Below are 11,984 nucleotides of genomic sequence, written 5' to 3'. Positions count from 1 at the left end.
TGCACGTATTGAACCACCCTAAGTGTCTGCCCCAAACAGCAAACTAACACAGAAGAGCTACAGGCCATACCCAAATCAAATTAGCTTGCAACAATCCCATCACTTTTGCTTATGTTTGCATGGTTATTTTTTTTTTTTTATTAATGTTTCCGTCTCCCAGAGATTTTGCAACAGAAATCAAAGGAGGGTAAAGTCCTGGGAGGAAGAAAGGACTACATTTAGGCAGTGTTGTGGGCTTCTCTGGACAACAACCAATGCTCAGGTGTTAATAGTACTCTTGACCTGAAAGCCTCTGTCCCTTTCAGAGAGAAACCTCACTTGTTTGACCATACGAGGGCACAATCTCCTTATATTTGGGATTCCATACAGGATGCTGCCTGAAGCCTCGCTCAAAGCGATGCTCACAGTAGTCCATGGGACAGGATGCATGTGTAACCACAACAGCTACAGGCAGCCCCTCTCTGAAAGCCATGGGATGGCAACACAAGACAGCAGGCTGGGGGCATGCCTTGTGTGTTTGTGCCTTGTGAGCGTGGGTGGAGGAAGAGTCTTTGCTCCAGCAGAGTGGGGAATGACACCTTTGAGTGCAAAAGTCCATTGCCGGGACTACGGATGCAACTGGGAAGAAGGCATCCGACCCAAACACGACAGACCTGGATGGTCTGAGATCCAATACACCTGGATGGGTCAGAAAAGAGATCCAGGCTATTCACCAAGACCAGCTGGGTGGAAGGAGCACTATCGGGCTTGTAGAAATCCTGACTGGCAGCGGCATCCCTCTTATTGCAAACACCTCGTGTGGCCATTGGATCTCTCCCTGGCTCAGTTGTGCCTTGTCTAACATGGAGGTGATGGCACTTCCTTCCTTGTTGATTTGGCTTGCAAGGTCCAAAGGCAGGGATGCGTCGGGGGGGCTGTCTCTCTGCTTCCCGGTGATGCTCATGGTCAATCGGTGCAGGTGAATTATGCAGCTTCCCCGCCTCCTGTCTCCAGTCTGCCCTTGCAGGGTCATTGCCAAGGCGGGTTTGATCCATTTGTCACCCAAGCTCTCCCCGCTAGAGACGTGCCTTCAAGCAGCAACACACTGTGAATGTGGTATGAGCAGGCACCCGGCTCTGAGCTAGAGGGAAAGATCTCCATAGCCTGCTGCCAACCTTTATTTAAGCCATCTGCTCATCCTTACTCATTATAATCTGCTTTCTACCCTACTGTGTCCACTCAGCACCAGCCTCCTCTTTCTCCATTCATGCATCCTCATGGCTGTCAGGGTCAGTCATCTGCATGGCTCTTACCACCAAGAATAACCTGAGTTCTCCATCTCATCCATATGCCCTCTATGGGAGAGCACAGCTCTGCATCTTTCCCTGGAGATCCCCCACTTCTGCAGTCACTTCATCAGCAATAGCTTTCCGCAGCTCAGTTTTGGAAGCAGTTTTCCAAAGCAAAGTGAGGTTGAGCAGATCTATCCTTGCCACCCTTTAGCAATGGTTTAAAGGCTGACTAGGATGGCTTTAGTGCCGTGACACCATATTCTGGTCAACCTACAAGACTTGGACTCCTTCAGAGACTCTCTCCAAATACAAAACGCTGCTCCTGCCAGAGAAGTGCCATCCTACTGGATCCGACCAGACCATGGGCTAGTGGGGTGAAGGCACAGACGTTTCTTAGCCAACAGCATGTAAAGAAATGATATGGCCACCATCATATGTAGTCAGCTTTGACTCTCCAGCCTGTATGGCCAGGTCTTCATTTGAAACTGGGTCAACATAGCTATACAATATAGCTATACAATATAGTTATACATATATAACTATACAACATAGCTATATATATATATATATAGCTATACAACACAGCTACACATATATAGCTATACATATATAGCTATACAACATAGCTACACATATATAGCTATACATACATAGTTATACAACAAAGCTACACATATATAGCTACACAACATAGCTACACATATATAGCAATACAACCTAGCTATACATACATAGTTATACAATATAGCTACACATATATAGCTATACAATATGGCTGTACAACACAGCTATACATATATAGCTATACATATATAGTTATTCAACATAGCTACACATATATAGCTATACATATATAGCTGCACAACATAGCTACACATATATAGCTATACATATATAGCTGCACAACATAGCTATACATATATAGCTATACATGTATAGCTGCACAACATAGCTATACATATATAGTTATACATATATAGCTATACAACATAGCTATACATATATAGCTATACAATATAGCTTTATATATATAGCTATACATATATAGCTATAGCTACACATATATCGCTTCCATAGCTATAATAAGACACCCTGGCCACCAAGTCCTCACATGCTCCAGCTGATGGTAGCCTTTTTGATATGGGTTAAAAGGGAGCCTAGGGCTATGAACATAAGGAAAAGATTAAAAAAACCCTTCCCAGCTTTCCCCCAGGGCTGTGGAGGAAAATCAAATTTCTTCTCCTTGGGAATCGAACTTTTAAATGTCCATCATCTGTTGCTGCCGTCATTCCCCTTCTCTGCCTCGTATGGCAAGGATGGCATGAATGGCACCGCTTGGCATAACCTGCATCCACCCAGGCTTGACGGCTGTTTCTTGCTGGGTGGCACTTCAATGGCCACCCGGGGCAAGTGCCGTCGGGGTCACAAGGGACTGGAAAAGCGCTTCCCTGCCTGAAAACCTGCCCCCAGTCCTGCCTGATCCGACGGCCAAATGAATCCCAGGCGCTTTGGGTTGCCGTTGACGTCTTCCCCCCGCAAGAAAGGGTTGACTGGCAGATTTTATGGGGTCAGGATGCCTCACGTTTAAGTCAAAGTGACTGAAGGTGATTGAAGTGGAAGCCTCAGTAGATTACTCATTGGCGATTGCCTCCAGAAGCCATGTGGTAAACCAAAAATATGCAGCATGAACGGCCCAGCTCTTCTCAGGAATGCATCGATTTAGCAGAGCTTGGCGGTGTTGCTAAATATAAGATCCAGGCTCCCTCCGGCCGCCGGGAGGCCAGTCAGCACCACTCTGCCTTCGTCGTGAGTGGCAGGCCGGTCAATTAACACCTCGGCCCTGCCACGGGATCCCCGTGGCAGCCGGTGTCCCCCTGTCTCCGATGCACACACCCCGCTTGACCTTGGTGGGGAGGACGCTTGCGTAGTCTCCACGCCGCAGAGAGGAGCCAGGCTCCTCTGCAATCCTCCTCCTCCTCCCCGCGCTGCCTCCCTCCCCGGGGCTTGGACACAATGTACTCGCACTTGTACGCGCTGGCCCGATCACCGCCTCGTGTTGCTTTTAGGAGGCGGCCAGTTTACAACCCAAGACGGCAGAACAGAGCCGGGCCTTTCCTTCGGTGGCTAGACGGGCGCTGCGTGCTGTGAGCTTGCTGCCTCTTGGAGAGAGAACCTGAAGCGAAGGCCAGGAGAAAAAGCATGTTCCCCTGGACGCTCATCCTGGCTCTGCCACTGACTTACTGCACGGCCTTTGCCATGTCACCTCAACAGCGTGTGGTCATCTTCATGTCTCTAGGGCTACATGTGAGGAGAGCTCCTTTGCTAGCTGACTGAAGAGTCAGCCAGTGCAGCTGGGAGAAGTCAGGCACTCCTGGACGCTCATCCTGGCTCTGCCACTGCATGACCTACCGCACGACCTTTGCCATGTCACTTCAACAGCATGTGATCATCTTCATGTCTCAGGGCTCCTTCAGCAGCAGAGGCATTTTGCAAAGCACAGAGGTGATACCGTAGTGTCCTAGGTGCAGTGCATTAGAGAGGGGTCAGCATGCATTTCCCATGACACCGATTACCGTCTGCCAGGACTAACCTCTCCCCTGACCAAGCTATGCATCATTCTTCCCTTGGACCCAGCGCCAGGACTGCATCTCCCTGATGGGAACGGGGGCAGTTCCTCACATTCAACTCCTCCTCAGAGGCTGCCACAATTTGGCCTTAAACCACTGGGTATAACCCTGGGTTCAATTCACGGATGATGTGCACGGTGATGCATATCTGGGGTTCAATCATGTCCCTGCACTGTTAGGTAAGGCAGGCAACACAGCCTCGCACCATTATAGCAGTCACTACATTACTTATGATACACTGCCCTATTTTATAATGTAACTGTATAATTACATCAGCCACCTAATCATATTAGACAATTATCATCGACAGAAATAACAATAATAAAAATAACACTGTTAATTATTGTTATCGCTGATGCTAATGTTTACAATAACGGTGGTGATTTGTACAGGATGGTTTGGACAGGGCTGATCCTGCCTCAGGCAGGGGGCTGGGCTAGATGTGACCTCTGCAGGTTCCTCCCAGCTCCTCTATGAATCCACGATTGCATAAAAATATCATTATTATTATTGCTAGTATTATCATGATCATTAGTCATAATAGGAGCAGGGAGACTCATAGATTGGCATTTCCTGGCACTGCTACAGATTCCATGCGTGACCTTGGTCCAGTCTCTTAATAGTTACGTGCCTCAGTTTTCCACCTGTGGAAAGGGAATGATGCCACGTCCATTTTCTTGCTGCCCATCTGTCTAACCAGTTGTGACTGTGACAGATCAGCTGGGTGCACCAGGCATGGTGCAAATGCAGTGGAGGAGGTTGTCTTTACCCCAGTGGGTATTGGGAGAGTAGTCGCTCCAACAAGAAGGCAGCAAATAACACTGGACTGCCACGATGTAAGCTGGGGAATGGTTTTCCTATGCAACAGGGACAAAAGGAAGGGGGTGGGCAGAAGTGAGGGGCACAGAGGATCATTAGAGACCCTGGCAGCCCTTTCTTAAGCATCCAAGAGGACTTTGTCCCATACGTGCTCATGCTGTCTAAGGAGACCAGAGCGCTGGGCAGGCCCTAGTCCAGCACTAGGGAGGAGACTCATAGATTGGCATTTCCTGGCACTGCTACAGATTCCATGCGTGACCTTGGTCCAGTCTCTTAAGGAGAGACATCCCTCACTAGGGATGTCTCTCCTTCCCGTGCTGGAGGAGGATGGCTTTCTCACTGCACACGGGGTGGCAAAAATGGGACTTTTGCTCAGATTTCCAGTACAGGTGGGGAGGAGCGGAAAGCCAGGTGTTGTCAGGCACACGTGAAGTCCAAGGGCATCTCAATGCATGCGGGGACAATGTCCCTCCACTGAAACGGGCTCAGCTAGCTGCCTGAGCACTCGGTGCTAACCAAAGAGCCACGCCAGGGTCTGCACCCTGAGGTGGACGGTGGCAGACACACTCCTGCTCAAAAGAAAACCCTACATACGGCGTTCACTACGGGCGTCACGACGGATCTAGATAGCGTGTGCACTTCACGAGTCCTGGTGGCAGGGAAAAAATGAATACCTTTCTATGGCATGGTCTGCAAAGAGCTGAAGTAGAAAAGCCAAAAAGCAGCAGTCTGAGCATCCCTAGTCAGGAAGAAGGCACGAGTTACACCCCTCTTGACTGGCTTGGACGCATCCCGGCATTTGGCCCTCCATTGTGACACCAGGATTTTGGGTCAGCCATCTACCAGTAACCGGGCTTTCCTGATGGTTGGGTCGCTGGCTTCATGTACTCTCCCACTTCTGTGCAGATGTGGGGTGGAGAAGACCCCCGAGCCTGACACCCCTTTAATGTCCTTGGTCTCCATGGCAGAAAAGCACCTTTCAGTGCCCTGTGGTCCAGCCAGAAAGAGCCACGAACGTCATTCGTATCAATGCGACACAGGCCAAATCAAACGCGGATGTGAAGCCTCAGCTTTCATAGCAAACAGAGCCAGGAAGGAGGATTTAAGTCCGAAGAGGAGGAAAGCAATGGAGTAAGGCTTGCAAACTCTAAAAATGAAGAGGACCAGTGGAAGATCTTGATCTTGTGGGGATAACTGGAGTGACAGGGATACAGGTACCTTAGCAATGCAGTCATTTTGGACTCACCCAAAGCAACTGACTCTACCTGGGCAGCGAAGATGCCCCCGTGACCTGGAGGAACAGTCCCTGGATAGCAGCAAGAAGCACTGAGTTGTGGCGACCCTCTCACAGCCCCCGTTCCTGGCGGACCGATGAGGTTTGCAGCGCAAACACTCTCATGGTGCAGGCTGGACTCGGTTACAGCGAGATGACATTTTGGGGCCCAAATGCAAGGCTGTACCTCGCGCTGGATCTGGTGGGAGGACCGGGGACCCAAAGGCAAACATGTCCCATGCAAAAACCATCCATCATAGTGCTGGGGGGCAACTTCCCCAGCACTGCAGTCCTCTAGGCGATACCCCTACTGCACAAAAGCAACCATTTCATGGCATAAGCATCGGCACCTCCAACGTGGTCCCCTGACCATTGCAACGAAAGCACCCCAAGACCCCAAGTGACATCAAGACCCCAACATCATCACGTGTTGTCCCTGGGCACGAAGAAAGCAACCGCCCATGCTCTAAGCATGGATAGCAAGGAAGGCAGAGCAAGGAAATATTCATACTCTTTCTGCAGAGGTGAAAAGGAGGCACGGGAGGATCAAATGTTTCATGCAAAGCCACTCAGGAAGCCTGAAGCAGGGACAGGGCAGGAACCCACCTCACTGGAAGCGCAGGTGAGTCCCAACTGGTCCCCATCACCGGGTCTTAGTGCTGCTTGGTGGGCATGCTGGTCCATCACAGCAGGACAGGTACTTTTATGTACTGCTGCAGCACCTGAAAGCCCCAACTTGGGGCCGAGGCCTCATTGTGTTGGGTGCTGTACATGCAACAAAAGTCCCTGCCCCAAAGAGCTTCCAGTGTGGAGGTTGGGAGTGAGACCTTCTTGGGGGGGTCACCATCCCATAGAGAAGAGGTCTTTTAGTCCAACCCCCTGCCAAACCCTCTCCTGTGGGAAGTTCACCACCTACTTTGGGGGCTACAATTTATTCCAGTCGCTTTGTCCTTCCCCTTTTCTCTTGACTCGTTCCCATGTTCCCCTTTGCAATCAGTGGGACTGGATCTCTTTCCCCAGTTGGGCCTGGGAGTGGGCAATGCATTCAACCCACTTGCCAGCTGCTATCGTTTGGGCCGTCTGCTTCTTCCTTGAACCGTTTGCTTTGGTCTTCCTGCATGGCGTGGAGGTGTCTGTCGCCCGGCGCCTTGCAAACGTGTTAGACAAATAAAACGAGGCGGCGCTGTGAAAGCTGTTTCGAAAGTCTCACCGCCGAGGTGGGGGGCTACCAGGCTGGAGGGGAAAGTTGGCAAAGGCCTCATTTGATGGGTAGGATCTGAACCTGAGGAAGAGGAGAGACAGGCAAAAGTGATGGCCTGGCAGATGTGCACGTTAAACACAAAATCAAGAAGTCGCAGGCAATTAGTAGCCGGAGCATCTGGATAAAATTACAGCCTTGCAGAGCGCGCACGCGAGAAAGAAACTCTATTAGAAGCACTGACAAGTCTTGCGCCGTTTGAAGGGAATTTAAGGAAGAAATGCACTAATTGAGACGTTATTTTTATTCTCAGAATGAGTTCATTTCCCAAATGCAAAGTCTTTGCCTACTTTTTTTTCCCTTCTCATTTGTTTGGTTTCTTCTTCTTTGAGTGGCTCCTTCACTAAGCTCCATCCAATGTTTTCAAATATAGCTTTCATTTTCCCACTTCAGCTCTATGCAGCTATTTACTTAGTATTAAACCCGTGGGCACGAGTCTTTCTTTCTGTCTGTCTGTCTTTTTTCTTTCTTTCTTTCTTCCTCTCTCTCCCTTTCTTCTCGAGCCTCGTGGAAAAATCCCCCTGATCCCAACTTTATGAAGCCCATAAAAAACTTGGAAATCTCTCCTGGCAGCGGCCGGTGGGACTGGTGTTTGAGGCTTACGCTTATTGGGTCTGATCGACAGAGGCAGAAAGAGGGGTGCTCAGGCACTTGGAAACGCGCTCCGCTTGGCCGCGCTCGTGCCGGCTCGCTGCTCCGTTTAAAGGTCAGCAGGATGGAGTCTGAAAAGATCGGCTGAAGAGCTTGGCTGCAGGCTGGGGTGTCCTGGCTCTTGGTAGCATCTCCGAAGGCTTTCTCTGAGCAGCAAGGAAGCTCAGGAAACCCTGGAAAAGTTCTCATTCTTTCTTCCTTTATCAGACATTGGGATTTTCCGTAGGAGCCTGAGAGAGAGACAGTCAACAGTGTTCAACAGGGGACAAGTGCCAAACTCCTTCAGGGAGCTGGAAAGCGCCAGGCCGGGGTTATAGTGCTGGGGGATGCAGAACAACTGCTCCTGGATCCACACCGGCAGGGGCAGGGAGATCTTCAGCAGCCTCCTGTCACCAAACACCTTGAGCACATGATTATATTTAACCACGTACACCCCTGAGAGAGAGGGCAATGCTGTTACCTTCAATATACCGACAGGGAACTGAGACCCAGGAGCCCAAATCCTAACCCACCTCCCAGTTGTACCCAGACAGGGCCAATATTATGTGTCCTGCCTCGCAGTATGATGCATGCAAACCCACCCGTGGAGGTGGCTCCTCATGGCTCCTTGCACAGCTCCCCTGCTCCCTCAGTGAGCTTGGTTTAGAGGAGGTGTTTCCAACACAGTGGGTGTGTCTGCATGTGTAGACGCACGCCCGTATTGCACAGTCATTTTGGTTACTGTGCAGTAAATGCTCATGTGTAGATGCACCCAGTGGGCATGTCTACACAAGACACTAGAATTGCAGTAGACTAATCCTACTGAGCATTAGTGTACCATGGTGAAAGCCACGCTAATGTGCTAATGCACAGTAGATTTAGTCTACTCCATGTTAGCACTGCATAAAAGACGTGTACTGGCACCACTGCGCAGTAGCACCAATTACAGTGCATTGAGTCATGCATCTATTACAACAGGTACTAAACTTAATGCACCATAATGCACCACATTAATGCACATGTGGACGTGTCCAGTGAGCAGAGGGGACCTGTTCCTTTGCCCACTATCAGAACGAGTCAGACCTGTTCCCTATTCTCCCGGCACAACACATTAGGGACTTACAGTGATCAAAAGGTTCACTAAACATGGGCATACATGAATGAGAAGAACTAAAGGGGTGGTTTTATTGTGGAGCAGTAGCAAGCCTCTGCAGTCCTTTAGTCTCTCTAGCTGGCTACTCCCCAACTGAGGCACCATCTCCAAATTATAACTTCTAAACCAGGGAGTGTCTCTAAATCATACGTTTTGTCTCTCCAGGACTTGCAGAGGGCACTGGCCACAGAGCAACAGCCTCAGGTCCAGTGCAAAGTGCGGCACTCACAGGTGCATCGTGTCTTGCATGTAATAACTTAGACAGAAGAGCCCTTACCCCATGCTGGTCTCCTTGCCTACACATTTCAGGGTGACAACTCATGTCTTGGCTCCTTGTTCTCACCTTTCTTGCTCAGTTAGTTCCCCTGTCCTTCCTCCCAATACCTTGTTCAATCCGCCAGTCACCCACTTTCCATATTTCTTCTCCCCAGCTAATCTCTTTACCAGCTACACCCAGTATTTCTCCCCTGGAATCGGTATTCACATCTTTCCCTCTTTTGCACGTTCTTATCTCTGCCCCATTGGCTCCTGGTTTGATTGTCCAGGCTTCAACCTTCCTCGCAATCTGATTTTCCCTCTCCATTTCCCAATCCCAGCTCCCCCTACCTCTACCCACTCTCTCTGCCCCAATCTACACTCGCTATCTGCCCCACCAGGTTCAAATCCCGTCCTCTTCCCATGCCAACCAAACAGCTTCCTCCCTCACCCTGCCTAGGTTCAACACAGTTACCACCGAGAAGACAGGAAAGACAGTGTCCTTGCCTATCATGACCCTGCTAACCCCAATAGCCTAGGGGGAGGGAAAGTTTCACCGCAAGTCTTTGAGCATTTCTACACTCATTCTGCTCCTGGATCACAGGCCACCTCAACATCCCAGATGTCAAGAATGACAGTAAACTGCAAAGAAAAGTTGGATTTCTTTGGGTGAAAGTCTTGCTCTTTGTATCTTCTATAGTTCAGGGATGTGAATCACTAAGCCTGTTGGTAGACCAAATTCTTTGGGTAAATGTGATACCTTTTATTAGACCAACTCATTTTTTTTTTTTTTTTAGGAAATTTTTTCGTGTTTCAAGCCAAATCAATTCCAAATCTGTGAGTCATTCAAGCACCATATGTGGCCCTACTACTGGCAAATGTCCTCCACCCCCGCCTGGGGCTGCAGATGCTTTCAAATCCTTTGGCAGGCATCCTATGTGCAGGCCCAAGCCTTGGGGTTCAGACGCCCCCCGAGTTTCACTTGTCTTCAGCCATATGGCCGCAGCAGCACGGTAGGGCGGGAGTCTCCCATTTCCATAAGGTGGCCATAAAGCCAGGATCTTCCCATTGGAAATCAAAGTGGGAGGTTGGCTATATATTACCTCCACCTGTGCCAGAAAAGCAGTTATCCCCAACAACTAGGAAAACCGCCTTAGTGGTCATGGTATTTCCCCCAGACCAACTAAATAGTTGGAAAATTGTTCTTTGCAAGCTTTCGGGCAGAAACACCCTTCCTCAGGCATATCAAGAGTCTGCCGTTGGTGAAACACAGCTTCTCGAGGGAGGAAAAAGTTACCCTACTCCTCTCCAGACTTCCATCAAGCACAGGGATGAGCTAGAGGATGCAGCTGAAGAACGATAAATGATGGTTCCCTACAGGTAATAAAGGCCAAAGGCTGCTGCCTTCAAATGCAGGGGAAGTCCCTTCTCTCGCTGCGCTCATTGAGGATGGAAACTTTGCATAACTTGGCTACTGAGCATGTGCAAAGAGGGATTTTTCAATGGTTTATAACCTCCCTAAACCTTGGCAGGCTCCCTCAGGATTGGCAAAGGTACAGCGCTGACACAAAGCATCCTACGAAATGTTAAGTGCCTTGCGTGAATGATGGAGGTGCCCCCGTTGCCCAGAGAAGGCTGATCGAAATGTTTCTAACATGGGCAAAACTAGGTATATTCCCCCCGTTGCTTTGTTCTCACAAGCAGCTGGACTATGCTGGCTAACGTTTCCTGAGAAAACCGGATCCCAGGCAGACATCCAGCCTGAACAGTTAATATTTGGTAGTTATAAGCAATGAAAAACAGGGACTTTTAATGCCAGGAAACCTAACCAGCAATGCTGCCTTAAAAGAGCCTGAGTCCAGATCTGCTGTCTATGAGTGAGGCCCATCTCAAATATCCGCCATGAAAACGTCAGAGCACTTTAGATGAACCCCATCTAGGGCTTTTCAGTCCGTTTCCTCCTTTAGGAATTTGCAGATTTCCCAGCTGGTGCTTTCTCCGTCATCAGATCGTTATCTGGGGTTCGCATTCACTGGAAACCTTAAAGAAAACGCACAGGAATAACCGTTCAAGGGAAAAAAATTGCTTCTGGGAAGGTGAAGCATTTAGTGCAACCCTCTGCTCCAAGCAGGACCAGCCCCAACTACATCATCCCGGCCAGGGCTTTGTTGAACTGGATTATGGGGTCAGACCAGATTATGGGGTTTCTGCATTCCTTTGTAGCATGAGGCATAATCCTCTTCCTAGGATACCTTGAGCATGTAATAACCAACTCCTTCACCGTCATCGGAAGGGCAGTAGAAACAGCCTCATCTCCCTTGCGCTTACCTAGGACATGTTTAGGGCCAGAGCGTCCAGTTCCTAACAGGTCTGAACAATAGATCCAAAAGCCCCAACCCTAATGAACAACGTGATGTCAATATGAGTCCCTGTCTTCATTATGAGGTTGCAAATTCATGCACTCAGAAGTCAAGAAATGTTGACAATGTGCAACCTCAATTCAGCCCTCTTATGCATATACATGATAATAGTTTTTAATTCCAGGCCTGGTTTTTTTCTTGCTGTGCCTCTATCTCATATTGTGCCCAGGATGGAGGTGTATCAAGGTGGTGTAATGAGGAACACTTGTCTGAAGAAGCCTCCCACAACGTTAGGAGTGAGAAGTTGGGCTGTGAATATGAGGGGATGACAGGAAAAG

The sequence above is a fragment of the Alligator sinensis genome, unplaced genomic scaffold (genome assembly GCF_000455745.1).
Source record: "Alligator sinensis unplaced genomic scaffold, ASM45574v1 scaffold12_2, whole genome shotgun sequence".
NCBI lineage: Eukaryota > Metazoa > Chordata > Crocodylia > Alligatoridae > Alligator > Alligator sinensis.
Note: the sequence above shows the minus strand (reverse complement) of the source record.